Source organism: Mus musculus, chromosome 9 (assembly GCF_000001635.26).
Source record: "Mus musculus strain C57BL/6J chromosome 9, GRCm38.p6 C57BL/6J".
Taxonomy (NCBI): domain Eukaryota; kingdom Metazoa; phylum Chordata; class Mammalia; order Rodentia; family Muridae; genus Mus; species Mus musculus.
Window position 1 is genome coordinate 63,554,473 of NC_000075.6, and position 15,452 is coordinate 63,569,924.

The following is a 15,452-nucleotide window of genomic DNA, read 5'->3' on the forward strand; positions in this document are numbered from 1 at the left end:
TCCCTCTTTACTTTGAAAGCTTTTTCTTACATCAGTGAATATCTTCTCTTCCATTTGCTGGATGCTCCATCTGGGAGATACCAAATGTTCTTCCATGCTGCCCATCTTTGCCTTTCATATTACGGTACTTATTTGTCCTCCAGGGGCTGCTTTCTTTTCAAACATGACATTTCAATTTAGCCTGAGTTCATGGCTATACAATCACAGATCACTTTCTAAACAAGTCCATCCCCCTGCCCCCATAGCCTTTCTTTTCCACTACCTCTGGTGGGTGGTGGACTACAAGGGAGGTTAAAGCATTTAAGAACAATCATTTAAAATTGGTTTTGAAGAAATTAAAATTATAGTGGACATTTCAGTATTCCCTGCGACTAAATTGGGCATGTGACCACATTTATTCGAATTAGATGGGAAGAGTCCCTCTAAGTCACCTCCTCAGAAGGCTTTCCCTTGGGTCTCTTCACACTTCCCATGAGCTGACATGTGGGGAGGTATCAGCTTCCACCATTAGACAGACTGTCCGGTATGGAGTGAAACAGGGGGTTGGGGTAGACAGGAGAAGAGGGGACAGGAGGAGTGGCATCATGGCGGCCACATGGAGTAGACCAGACTTGGGTTCTCCATGATAAACTGTTTGTGAATGAGAAATAAATCTTTAAAGGTATTATCCCTCTTTTCAATATTGCAGCAGTGCGGTTTGCAGCAGAGCAATGCGCTTATCAGTTAGCACCTGATTGATCTCTTTGTCTCTTTCCTGTGCTTATGCTGTGCTTACAGGCTTTCTTCCATGTCAGTATTTCAGTGTTCAGTAGTGTCTGTCCTCCTTCTATTTATAGTTTATTTATTAGTTCCATAAAATACTTTGGTATTCAATTTGTTTCTATGTGACTGCAGTCTCTCTTTGTTTTATTCTTCCATTTTATCATCTTCTGTTTGAGCTCCCATTTTACCTAATTTATGTTATCAAGCTGTGCTATTTATTACATGAAGGAATTATGAAAAAATTCTTATGTTCTTGAGTTATATTTTAGACTGTCTTTTGTGGCCTGGAGTTCTCCCTCCTTCCTCCTTTCCTTTTTTCTTGTTAGCTATGAATAAGATACAAACACAGAGACAATGCACCAGTCATAACCCACATAGGAACTGCACCCTCCCTCCCCTGTGCACAGCTGGGCAGATTGCCCAGGTGCCCTGATTGCTGCAGTGAGCTGCCTTCTCCCGCTTTCCTGTACCCATGTGTGACCTGTGATGACTCTGTCCTGCCCCCTGGCATGTGTGACCTGAGATGACCCTGTCCTGCCCCCTGGCATGTGTGACCTGTGATGACCCCTGTCCTGCCCCATGGCATGTGTGATCTGAGATGACCCCTGTCCTACCCGCTGGCATGTGTGACCTGAGATGACCCCTGTCCTGCCCCCTGGCATGTGTGGCCTGTGATGACCCCTGTCCTGACGACTAGCATGTGTGACCTGAGATGACACTGTCCTGCCCACTGGCATGTGTGACCTGAGATGACACTGTCCTGCACCCTGGCATGTGTGATCTGAGATGATCCTGCCCTGCACCCTGGCATGTGTGACCTGAGATGACCCTGTCCTGCCCCCTGGCATATGTGACCTGTGATTTCCCCTGTCCTTCCCCCTGTCCTGCCCCCTGGCATATGTGACCTGTGATTTCCCCTGTCCTGCCCCCTGTCCTGCCCCCTGGCATATGTGACCTGTGATTTCCCCTGTCCTGCCCCCCTGGCATATATGACCTGAGATGACTCTGTCCTGTCCCCTGGCATATGTGACCTGTGATTTCCCCTGTCCTGCCCCCTGTCATGTGTGACCTGAGATGACCCTGCCCTGCCCACTGGCATGTGTGACCTGAGATGACCCTGCCCTGCCCACTGGCATGTGTGACCTGAGATGACCCCTGTCCTACCCGCTGGCATGTGTGACCTGAGATGACCCTGTCCTGGCCACTGGCATGTGTGACCTGTGATGGCCCCTGTCCTGCCCATTGGCATGTGTGATCTGAGATGACCCAGTCCTGCCCACTGGCATGTGTGACCTGAGATGACCCTGCCCTGCCCCCTGGCATGTGTTCCACTTACTCCCTGGGGCTGCTGAGTGAAACCCATTGAAAATTTGCTTAGGCTGCACCAGAGTCAGGAGGGAGAAGTGAGATTTTGTTTCACTTTTAAATTTTGAGTGGTCTAAATTATTTCAAACTTTGTGTATAAACCAAGTACTTCTATTAATTAGTATTTGACATCATGATATTCTGAATTTATCTAATCCAACTTCATATAAAATTCAGCCCTACTAAAGAAGAAAAATATGTAATAAAGTCTACAACTCTTTTCCCATTCCAGTTAAATCCAGTACCTTCTCTGTGTGTGCTTCCACCTCAGAGGAGCGCCTCCCCCACATGCACCCTTTGGTCACCACACACGCGGACCCACATACATGTACACCTGAAATACGCCTACACGTATGTAAACACAGGAACACATATACAAATGCTTTCTGCAATCAGAACAGAAAACAGTGCCACTGTGCCTGCTTTTCTGTTTTCCATGTCATGGGCTGGTGTTTCCAAATGAGGAGGGAAGAGCAGCAGGAAGCGGGCAGTCCGTGTCAGAACTACGAGGTCAGGGCCAGAAGCCATCCTAGACATGGCCTGGTTCCAGCCCCCAAGTCACAAAAGAATAACGCCTAAGGAATCGAAATAATCTGTCCAGAAATCACATAGAAGCTCAGAGCAGACCCAGTGCCAGAGCCCATACAAACATGGGCTTTTCTTACCCACATGCACACGTGAGGATTGTTAATATCAGATGGAGTTAGAGTACTTTAAAAAAAAAAAAGCTTTCTTTGTCTAAGTTGAAAATAGTTTTAATTTTTAAGAGTTTTCTATTTTTTTTCTTTCCTTAAAAAAATCTCAATTACCTCCACTTGGAGTTTTCTTTGGTACAGGACCCAAGGGTAGGATCGGACTCAACGCTGGTTTTCCAAACTGCTCTCCAAGCCCCTGGTAGCTGCGGGCTGGCAAGCCCTCCTCTCCGCTGGGCTCCAGTGGCCTCCCCCACACAGAGGGTGATAGCTGTGCTCACTCTTCTATCCATTGACCTGATAATTTTCTACCCAGAGAGTGTCGTCATAATCACTGCAATCCTATCATGTCTTGGGAGCGGGAAGCAAAGCCCGCCTTCATTCTCTCCCTTAGGGAGACGAGAGCTCCTTTGGCCACTTTCTCCTCACAAAAACAAACACTGGCAAGTTGAAAAGAATTAATATTTCACTTAAACAAAATACAACTCCTATGACTTTTACTAGAATTACATTAGATATGAAGATTAATGTTGAAAGAGCCCTGTGTGGACTGCAGGCGTTCCTCCTCTTCAGGAATACAATGCTGCAGTCCATTTATTCAAGTGCTCTGAGATGTCGCTCCTTAGAGGTTAGAGCTTTGTTCACAAAGGTCCTGTCCTTTCTTTCTTAGTATCTTTTCTAGGTACATTAGCACTTGATATGAGAGGGAAAAGGAGGAGGGAGGAGGGGGAGGGAGGGGAACGGGGAAAGTAAGGAAAATAAACCCACTACAACGTTCCCAGTGTCTGTCTCTGAGTAGGGATGAGGTCATATAGCTTTTTGCCCTTTTCCATTTTGTGACACATTTTCCCCAATGACAAAGTGAAAGAGTGTCATAATCAGAAGATCGTGCATCAGGGGCTAGAGGGATGGCTCAGTGACTAACAGCACATATTGCTCTTCCAGACCATCCAATCAGGTCTCAGCACCCATGTCAGGAGGTTCACAAACACCTATAGCTCCAGCTACAGAGGATCCCATGCTTCTGTCCTCCAGAGTCACCTGCACTTCCACACACTCACACACACACACACACACACACACACACACACACACACACACACTCACACACACTCAGTCATACACACACTCACACACACACACTTTAACTCACACACACACTCACACACACTCTAACTCACACACACTCACATACACACTCACACACACAAACACACACACACTCACTTACACACACACAATTAAAAGTAAAGTAAAATCATGTATTAGAATGACCAAAGCCTTGCATTTGCTTCTTAATGCCAACTGCTATGCTGACACACCTGGGCTCTGGGCTCACTCCACAAAAGCAAATCCTAGGATTATGCTACAGCCACCTGAGGAAAGTGGAATGCAGGGCTGGAAGCCGGGAGACAAGAAAAACCATGTAAAATCTGCCTATGGAAGTAGACCCTCCCCACCTCCCCACTTCTCTGCAGAAGTGGTCCTAGTCAAATGTTCAATTTGATTATATTAAGTTAAATAAATCATTCAATAAGTACTGCCCATGCATAAGTGCTCTGCAAAGACTAGAGAGGATATGAAAGTGGAAAAAGATGGCTCCTGCCTGTCAGGAGGGCTAGCAAGAGGAAAAGAAGTCAGCTCCCTAATTCATTAAAGTAAGCTGTGATGATCTAGGCCAGGGGAAATTAACAAATTAACTCTACCTAAGAGACCTGGGTAGATTTTTTTTTAAAATCTTTCATGCATATGTACGTGTGTATGTGTGTGTGTGTGTGTGTACATGGAAAGGTCAGAGGGCACCTCTTGGGAGTCAGTTCCCTCCGGCCACCATGTATGATCCAGGGATGGGGCAACACACCTATACTTCTTCCTGCCGAGCTATCTGGCAGGGCCTAGCAGGCCCTGGGAGATATTTTTATTTCCAAAAGAGGAACACTCTACAAAAGTAGTCAAAAGAAGTCGTGGCATTCCACGACCTAAACTAAGCTAGCATGGCCTATTTCAGTCACACAGGTCTCAAGCCAACCGTCATCAGCCAAGTCCACATAAAGTATCAGTATGTTTGGAACATTCTGGGCATGTTCCTGCCCTGAGGAGGTTTATAGTCTAGACAGTCTTATCTCATGTCTTGAGTTAATTCTTTTACTGCTGTTCCTGACAAAGAGACTTTTTTTTTTCATCAAATTCTTAAGTTCCTGTAGGGTCTGGGGACACCTGAATGTGGCCACTGTACATGTCTAGGCCCTTCAGTATTGCATAAGGATGGGAAGCTGTAGTCTGAGTCTAGGAGATAATGGGGAAGAGAGGGAGCATTGATTACCACAAGATCTCTCTCAAGAATATTCATACGGAATATCTCCTCTGGGATCTTATTGTTCTCATTATCCTCTTGATTCTAAAGGCTCTTCCCTTTCTCCCGACTGTGTAGCACCGAGGGAGGAAGTAGACTAGTGACCAGTAATATGTCCGCCCTGCCCCGTCTCAAGTGTTAAATAGAAAAGTAAAGTGGACAGTCAATGCGTCCAGCTCTGTGCAGAAGTCATTTTAAATACCAGCTACCCGAGAGGAATGTACTCTGGTCAGTGTTACTGAAGACACAGAAGGCCGGTGGTCTTTTATAAAAGGGAGAGCATGCGCAGTGGTTTGAATGAGAAACGTTCTCATTGGCTCATTGTTAACACGTGGTCCCTGTTGGTGGCGCTATGTATGGAAATTATGGGACTTTTAGGAGGTGCGTCCTAGCTGGAGGAAGCATACCACTGGAGGGGGCCTTTGGGAGCTTAGCTCTCCTCTTCCAGTTAGCTTCCCTAGAGGGTGAGATGTGATCTCTCAGGGTCCTTCTCCTGCCACCAGACAGGAGGGAGCTGGAAGCCACAGCCAACTCTTTGTCTCTCCTTGGGAATGGCATTTTATCACAGCAACAGAAAAGTAACTAAGATGGAAGCCAATGGGAAGCAATGGGCAGGAGCACAAGCTCTGGTGTTAGACAGCGTTCTGATCTGTCTTTCTCCCGCTTATTAATGATATTACTGGATCAAGTGACTTAGCTTCCTGAAGCTGAAGATTCTTCTTTGGCATCTTTTAATTTAGTTTTAGTTTCCAAGCATGGGTATTTTGCCTGCATTTGGTCTATGCAGCATATGCATGTCTGGTTGCCACAGAAGCCAGAAGAGGGCATCAGATCCCCTGGAACTGGAGTTACAAACAGTTGTAAGCAACCACGTGGGTGCTGGGAGTTGAAGGTTGGCTCTCTGGAAGATCAGTCAGTGCTCTTAACTGGCTGTGCCATATCTCCAGCCCTAAGCTGAAGAGACTTAACCAGTCCAAACTTGACACCATCACTATAAGGCCTACTGTGATATCAGGAGCTGGCACAACACAAGTCACACTGCCAATCCAAGCAGATTGTAGTTACTTACTATAAAAAGCCAAGTCAGCGTGGATTTCTGTGTCCACACGGCACGTGCTTTCTTTCCAGGGTGGACTCACATCCCCGGCAGCAGAGGCTTCACAGATGTGCACTCCCAAGTGTATACCTGTGATGCTGCTCCTCATGAAGGTTATCTAACTCACGGTCATTTGTCAGTTTCCTGGCTCACTGGGCAGCCTTCTGACTGGGCTTTCTGAGTGGCTCTCTAATAAAGGATATTCTACGCTCATCAGATCAGACTGAACGTTTAGTCTGCTTAACCACTGTAGTTCAATGTGGCTTTGTGGTATCAATGAGATGGTTAATTTAGGCAAAATAAAATTCTAATCTTGTAAGTTAAGGGTCACACACACACACACACACACACACACACATTTTGTAGGGGGTCCTAGCTGCCAGCCAATTCCCCAGATGATACCAATATTATTTGTACCCCAAATCTATAACATCTAAAGGATAGATCTACATGTTGGGCCTAGAGACTGCCTTCTTTGAACTATACAGGGTTATTTTTAATGTGTGTGTGGCTGTGCATGTTGTTCATGTTTATTGACATGTATGTAGAGAGGCCAGAGGAAAACTGTTAGTATGATTACCTTCCTTTGAGACAGGATTTCTCATTGGTCTGCAGATCAGCAATTAGGTTACACTGGCTGGCCAGCAAGCCCCAGGACCCTCCTGCCTCTACTTCCCCAAACCCAGGGTGATAAGGATGTGTCTACCACACAGCATTTTTACATGGGAGTTGGAGACTGAACTCATGCTGGTGAGAAAGGTACTGTCCCAGCTGAGCGCCTTTCCTAGCTCCGTGTAGTCATCTAGGCAAATATTTTTAAAAACTTGGAAATTTCAGGGACAACAAAACAAAACATGAACTTGAAAGCTTCTTTTGATAGTCCAGCTGCAAACGGGTATAACTAAAGGGGCAGTGACCTGTAGGAAGCCTAGCTCCAATGCCCCAGTACTGCAGGCCTAGCCTGTCATTTATTATCTGCCTGTCCAGGACCCTAGACTATGAGTATAATTTTAAATATCATTGTCTAAAGATTAAAATTTTTTCCAGTGGAATAAAGCTGGTAAGTAAAAAGTCTATGAACATCCCCCCGCCCTTTTTTTTCCAATTTAGCACAAACAGACAATAAGTTTGAAAGCATAGCATATTGTAGAAAACACCAGTATGGAGTCAGTCTCCTGGGCACAGCTGTGCCTGAGCAGATTGGACCCAGGAAGCTGCTGTGAGGTCAGGACAGGAAGGAGCTCCCCCTCTGCAGAACGGAGTGGGACCCGGTACTGTGGACGTGAGCAGTGGGAGGGAGGGCCGAGAGTGTTTGCAAGGAACCGCCCACCATCCTCAGTGTCTGTCCTTCTTGCTACATTATGCCAGCCTCAACTAGTCCTGCTTTGGCTGATTCTGGAGGAGGGGATGGCATGTGGAAATGACAGATGGGGTCACAGGTAGAGTCCTTGGCAGCAATGGGGCATGCAGCATTAAGACAGAAAGAAGGGTAGGTTTGGGAGGAAATCTAAGGCGTCCTGCTAGAGCGGTGTATTCATAGAAGAGAACGAAGCCTTGTGCAAATTATCAGGGAGAGGGGTGCCTGCAGAACTCTAATTAGGCCGCTTCATGAACATCTAACAAGTCCAGGAGATAATGTGATTCCAGAAAGTACTATTGCTTTATAGCCGACGGGAGAGGAAATAAAGTGTAATAATCAACGAGGACATCAAGGGGCAGAGATTGTTCCGAAGAATTCTAAAGATGCCCTTCAGTTAGAGCAGCCGAAGCGATCTCATTTCAGCCCTGTGCCTAAAGCCCTTCCTTTTATGCTCCAGACTGCGATCACACAATTAGATTTCAGAGGCCCATCCAAGGCCGTCCATCAGCTCCAAGTGCAGCTTTTGGGAAAATCCGAGACAACTCTGAGTGTCCACCCTGGCCTCTGGGGCAGCACCACGTCTGCTCCTAGAGCACACAGCACCTCTCCAGCTTCTTACACTTCTCTCGAGGCTGCTCGGGCAGCCTCCATCCAGCTTCTTACCCGGTCACTACTTGCTTTCTGGCCATTCCAGAGGCATCAAGCGAGCACTGGCCTGAGAGTTACACAGACAGGGCCGTGGCCCCTATGGTGATTCTGGGCAAGCCATTTTGTCTTCTCAGTATAAAAACAAGACACCATGAGCTGAGGAAAGGCTCTGAGGACAAGAGCTCTTGCCATGGAAGCATAAAGATCTGAATTTGAATCCCCAGCACCCCCATAAAAACCTAGACATGGCTATGCATGCCTCTAACACACGGGGTTGGGGCACAGACAAGCAGATCCCAGGAGCCCACTGGCCCACTGGCCCACTGGCCTGCCGGCCTCTCCCAAACACTGAGCTTTGGTGTAGCAAAAACCCCTATTTCATGAAAGCTGGTGACAGAGGCTCTCATGCACAGAGGCATATGCGTGCAGACTACACACAGAACACACTGGCAAACACATGCAGGAAGATTTCATCTTTCAAAACTAAGTGATAGATTCGGATCTTGGCTTGTAGCCATGATTCAGAATAGGGCTGAAATCTAAGTCCTTGGACTCGGGTCTATGGCCCTTCCCTCTATCATGTATGTATATGGCCGATTTTAGGCTTTTCATCTAGCATTTACTCTAAACATTTCCACCGTAGTGTTATTTGATTATCAAAAGATGATGTGAATCCACATTCTCTACCCTGACCCCTAGCCCAGTGAGACCCTAACCGTCAAATAAATATCTCTTGGGTTTACATTACATGTGTGACTCTGAAGCATGCTTTAAAGTCCAGTGAACTGCTCCACATTATCGTCATTTCTTTTCTGCCAGAGAGGTTTGTAGAGGCTAAGAATGCATACTTGAACTCAAGTACAGTTTAAGCAGCAATGGGCTAGAAGACTGGAGAGCACAGCAATAGTATTTATTCATCTCAAGTGCCTCTTAGGAGAAAATGACCCTGGGCCATGATGAAAGCCATTCTACTACCAGACCAGTTTCTCTGCTTGCTCTGTTAACTGTTTCTGGTTTCAGTTCTTGTTTGTTTGTTTGTTTGTTTATGTATATGAGTGCTTTGTCTGCATGTCTGTCTGCATGCCAGAAGAGTGCATCAGATCCCATCACAGATGGTTGTGAGCCACCATATGTTTGCTGGGAATTGAACTCAGAACCTCTAGAAGAGCAGAGGTACCCAGTGCTCTTAACCACTGAGCCATCTCTCTAGCCCCTCATTTTAAATAGAACTCATGACAACATGTTTGTATCGCTCCATTCTCATCCTTGTAACACAAAAGCAACAATAACAAGGTCAAGGAATGAAAAGTTTTTGTTCTGTTTTGTGTATTTGTTTGAGGTAGAGTCTCACATTATAGGCCAAGATGGCCTCAAATTTGAGTGATCCTCCTGCCTCAGCTTCCCAAGTGCCTGGCTCAGAGCCTGAAGTTTTCTATTCTTTCTCATGAAAGTATCGTTCTTATAAAAAGCTTGAGTTTGCAGTACACACACACACACACACACACACACACACACACACACACACAAGGTCTTGTCATCAACTAAGTGCAGTGACTGTTTTATACATGAAGAACACAGCTTCATCCTAGGCACCAAAACAATCGCACAATGTGGCAACTTTGGCAGACTTTTGTTTTAATGCATTCCTTGTCTCATGGTAGATATTTTTGTGAAAGAAAAGATTGATCAAGAAAGTTCTAACTTAGGGGAGTCACCCCTTCAGCAGTCTGGTAAATCCTATGACACCCCTTCTCAGAGTAATTTTTGTAGATGTATGAAGTAAAATGCAAGGAAAGGCAAACCAGGTTTGGTGGTGCACATCTGTAATCCTAGCACTTGGGAGATAGAGACAGGAGGATTAAGAGTTCAAGGCCAGCCTGGGCTACTCCAGACTCTGCCTTAAAAACAAACTAATTATTTAACATAAAATAAACAGAAGCTGATTATACTAAAATATAATTCTGTCATCCCTTTGTGCATTAAACTTATCATCTATGTCAGCCCCACCCCCGTGTGTGTGTGTGTGTGTGCACACATGAGAGAGAGAGAGAGAGAGAGAGAGAGAGAGAGAGAAAGAGAGACAGACAGACAGACAGACAGACAGAGAGACAGAGACAGAGACAGAGACAGAGACAGAGAGAAAGAGACAGACTTCGGCCTCTAGACACACACACAAACACATGCACATATGCGAGAGACAGAGACAGACTTCAGCCTCTACATCTACCTAGTTGTTGGTTCTTCAAAATGATGATATGAGGTCAGAAATACTATCTCTTAGCATAGACTCAAATGCTCAGAGTGAAAGTGGGCCACTTAAAGGACTGGTCTAGTCCTGAGAGCAGGTAGCTGCCAGTGTGGGGTGAATTCAGATCAGTGTAAAGTTTCCTTGTGGACCGCCACCCCAGACTTCCTTCTCTCTGTTCACTCGAGCTTGAAATCCCTCAGCAGAGCTTCACTCCTTCTTTTTAATTAAGTAGAGGATTTACTCTTGTGAAAAGGAGAAACCACAGGGAGAGGTAAAACTCCACACCAAAGGTTCTCACATTTGTTTCCAGCAGTAGACCCTGCTTTCCACTGCAGCTAAACAGAAGGCTGGTATACACATAAATGTAAATCTCATAAGAATTTGGCATGATTGTCAGCTCAATTCCACATGTTTGTTTTAAAAAAGAAATATAGAAAATCTTGTATATGTACATGTTTAGTATATAAATACTTTTATCGCACTCAGATGTTATATAATAAAATATATATATACATGAGTATGAAGGCAGATTATAAATTCAAGAATTGTAATAACTGTAGTTTGATAGCCATTCCTGCCTATAATTTATTTATATATTTTATTTTGCTTACACGAGATTTTAAAATCCCAAAGTGAAAAGACAAATCACTTTAAATAGCCAGTGATTTGCTAAGGCTCTATAGTTTCAGGAGTCCCATTAACTGAAATGCTCCAGACACTCTGGAGAACAGTAGGGAATGATTTTAAAGATAGAATCCCTAACATCTTGTAACTGCTCCTGTTCCTTAATAACTGCGCTGGTTGGGAGTGACTCCGTTCCAGAGTCCTGAAGAGTGGATTTCAAGATAAATTTGGTCCTGATCATCCTTCCTTTCTACACAGCCTTAGACAAGGTGTGTCCTTCCTCAGTTTCTTCATCTGCAAAATGGTCATATACATGGTATAGGTACAAAGGTCAAATAGATCAAATATGTGTGAGGCACTTAGTACCATATCTTATCCACTGGACAATCTATATAAGCAAAAGACTGAAGGGCCCAGAGCACTTGCATCAAGGGTCGTTTCTCAATGGCCCCTCTTCCTCTTCAATTACCTTAGAACCTTCTCTGTCATTTATTTACCCTATTTTCAAGAGCAGTCTTATTTTGCTTTGGATATTACATATCCATTTTTAAATGGTGCTTTATTGTTGGTGGATATCTACCACAATCAGCAAAGTAACATTTCTACCCTAGACAACAAAATAAAGCAACGGCTGTCCTCATAGCACAGAAGCCGCTCAGCAGGAGCAGGGGCCAGGGCTCCCAGCATGTGCTTCTTGCCAACAATAAAATACCAATCCAAAATTTAGATTTTTCTTGAAAATGGGGTGAATATGTGACAGAGAAGGTCCTAATGTACTTGAAAAGGAAGAGGGGCCATTGGGAAGAGACACTTGATGTCTCTTGTTCGTCAGAGGACCCCCCGGTTCTAAGTGCTGCAGGGCTCCTGTTCTACTGCTCCTACCCATCCGTTTGTTTGTGTCCTAGGGATCAAGCCTTGACATGAAAATTAACCTTCTAAGCTAAAAGGGGAAAGATGTACTTATTTCATGCATATGAATGTCTTGTTTACATGTGCGTACACCTCATGTGTGCCTGTTGCCTACAGAGGTCAGAAGAGGGCTTCGGATCCACTGGCGCTGAACTGATACATGCTTCTGAGCCTTGATATGGGCGCTGGGAACTGAACCTGGGTCCTCTACAAGAACAAGTGAGCTTAACTGCCAAGCCAACTCTCCAGCACACAAAACTAGTTCCCTTAACCTTTGTGTTTATTTGTACATGACCATCATATACGTCCAGACCAGTAAAAAACTACAATCTATTTTATTAAAAACAAAACTAACTTGTAAGAAACTCAACTGTACACACCCATGTGCTCAGTGTGCACACACATGTGCACACATTACTCTCCTGGTGGGTTAATGCTTTGTCATTTGGTATCTAACTTAATAAACACGTTCTTCTTTGCTGCACTTTAAAGTATTTGCCATAAAGTATATTGTGACTTAAATATTCACAACCTCCCTGAAACTCACTGCAGTTTTCTGCTATAATTTGGAAACCAGAACAGCAAGCCCTGTGCCCTCATTATGCTGGAAGGGAAGGGAGTTGAATCTGGGTCTTTTCTGAAAGCACAGGTGTGAAGAAAGGAGAAGGAAATAGATTGTTAATGCTAATTCGTTTTCTCAGAAAGGCAGGAGTCTTATTGGGCATTTATTACATGCCAGTGCTGTGCAGATATTTTCTGCGGTCCCCATAACAGCTGTACCTAGCAGGCATCATTATCCTGGCTTTGCAGAAGAAGCTAAGGGACTCAGGAGGTTAATTTGCTTACCTAGGGTTCAAGAATAGACCCCAACCCTGTTCCGCTTGACCCCAAACCCTTTCCACCCCACCACCTGCCACCCCATCTAGCTTGCCTCCCCATAAAACAGAGATGTGAGAATGGTAGGGCTTTGGAACAGCTAGGCAGTGGCAAGGCTGTATTGTGAATCCAGGAGCAAGGGCATTTCACTAGGAAAAACTCTCAGGTGGCCCCTTAGGAGGAGACTTGGGGCAGTCAGGCTCCCCGGGACTCACTTTGGCATTCAACACCAGGCTATGCAGCTGCAAAGCAGGGACAGACAGACAAGAGAGCGAGCCAGTCCTCACCTCAGCACCTCTTGTGTATAAAGCCTCGGTGGGTGCTATGGAGGATTTGAAAAACATATAAATGAAGTCCCCATTGTATAAGAAAGACAAAAGGATTAGATGAAATATTAAATGGTATGGCTGGAATGGCCCTCTGCAATGGTCTGTTACCCTCCCCTGGTCCAGATAAAAATGTAAATTTTAAATGACAGTGTGAAACAATGGTACAGTATAGTATGTGAGCACTGCTCATAGTAAGAACTGATGCTTGCAGAGCACTTCTTTGCAGCAAAATCTGCTCACTTGTTTGTGTCTCAATGCCACCCTACAGGATAGACACACTCAATATAGTGCAGCTTATATATAAGGAAACAGAGGCAGTCTGGCCCAGAATCACCACACTATGTGCTAAGAAGGGCTGTGAGTCCAACATAGGGTTGGCTGGGGGAATGAGTGCAGGATCTCCCCCTACTACTTCCCCAAAACGATTTGAAGGAAATCAGAGCTCATACAGCTTGGTGTTTTATAAATACCGTTGACGGTGGGGGGCACAGCTTCTAATGGCTACTCCATGCTCCCTCAACAGTGGACTTTAAGGAAGGATCTGAACGCCAGCCAGTGCCGCATGATGCTCCTGAGATCTTCCATTCTTCCAAGAACAACCATAGCATATACAAGACAGCACACCACCGTCGCCACCGCCAGTGCCGCTGTACTGGTGGGATACATACACTTTCCAGCTTGTGAATCGGGAGGCACACTTTCAAACAAAAACACTCTGTACAGCCTCAAGAGAAGGCTGCCTGCAACTGCTAGAGGTGGAGACACCACACATGCTATCGCAGTCCTTGGGTAATAACTGTGTGTCATAAATAGGATGTGGCATTTCAGAATGTCTTTAAAGCTATTTCCTTTTGTTCAACTAATTTAATTTACCAAATGCTCCTGGGGAAAGGGAGGGGGATCAAGATGCTGACTCCACATTTCCTGGGGGGGGGGGGGGAGAATCACCATTTCCTTAAAAACAAAACAAAACAAAACAAAAAACTCTACTCTCAGAAAAATTACACCCGATTGTTATCTGCTGGCTCCCAAAAACTCTACCTCTGTCAAAATCCTGCCCTGGCAGGTGTGGGGAAGAATAGACACCGAACTTGAATAAATACCCACATCTGTTTTTGCAAAAGGGGACCAGAAGCAGCACAGAAGGAAGTAAGAGAGATAATTGCTGGCTTGAACTACCATACATTTTACTTGTGGGCAGAGGGCCAGCGTACAGCAGGCAAAATATGCAGGCCCATCTTATTGGAATTCAGGGGCGGGCCTCTATTCCTGTCCGGAGACAGCTGTAAACCAGCAGTCCATGGCATCACAATCAGGCGCGGAGTTTTGTCAAAGAATGCTGATACGGACAGAAGTAGCTCTGTCGGCTTCCCCTGCACCCCTGCCTGCTGCAGTGACAGTCAATCTCTGATTCCAGATGACAAGAACTGGATACAGACTTCAAACAAATGGTGACCTTTCCAAAGATTAATTTGTTTACCAACAAAATGTTCCCTCTTTGTCATCTGAAATGGGGGTGACCTTCACTTTGCCACATCTAGGCTGGAAGGATGCTGACGGTAGTCATCTGTTAAGTTAGCTCCGTCTCAGCAATTATTCCCTTTTTTATTTTTAGTGACAAGAAGGGTTTATTAATTCACTCTGCTTCTTGTTATGGTTTATAAATGCAACAAGCTCGTTCTGAATTACTGCAGTGTAACATCAATTTGTTTAAATCTAATTCTGCTACTGTTGCCAAATTATGTTGTGACTGTAATTGTGGCCATATGCATGGGCTTAAAACACAATCATGTTTTGAAATCGCCCCACCCCCGCTCCTGGTACTTCTTCTAATCGTTTGACATTAACACAATTGTATCACTCTGCATTACTTTATCATCTCAGAAATGATTGTGCTTTCAGTGGGAGCAATTGCTCTGCACACCCCAAGTGAAACAGTAAAGAATGAAGCTTTGATTTGTGAGGTGCGCTTGCTACCCAACCAAGTTAGTGGGAAGCACTGTATAACGTACGACTCATAAAGCCGAGAAGTCATCATAGCATTAAATCCAACCTCATGAATAAATAAAAGGTCCTAAGTTTACATAGCATTATATATTTATTTATTTGGAAAGTGGGACCAAAGAACTGGTATAATTCTCCAGCAACTCATAGCTTGCCAAAAAGAAAAATGCTTTTATGTTTCTTTTC

General features: G+C 44.9%; 1 protein-coding gene and 1 long non-coding RNA gene across 9 annotated transcripts in view; one reads left to right on the forward strand and one right to left on the reverse strand.

Annotated features, from left to right (window-relative positions):
* The window catches only part of Iqch (IQ motif containing H), a 181,106-nt gene that overhangs the window by 133,052 nt on the left and 32,602 nt on the right, over positions 1-15,452 (reverse strand). The gene's annotated exons all lie outside the window — the stretch shown is intronic.
* Gm39358 lies at positions 11,047-14,213 on the forward strand. The gene is made up of 3 exons (XR_870850.2): positions 11,047-11,417; positions 12,175-12,276; positions 13,786-14,213. It is a non-coding gene; the product is annotated as a predicted gene, 39358 (long non-coding RNA).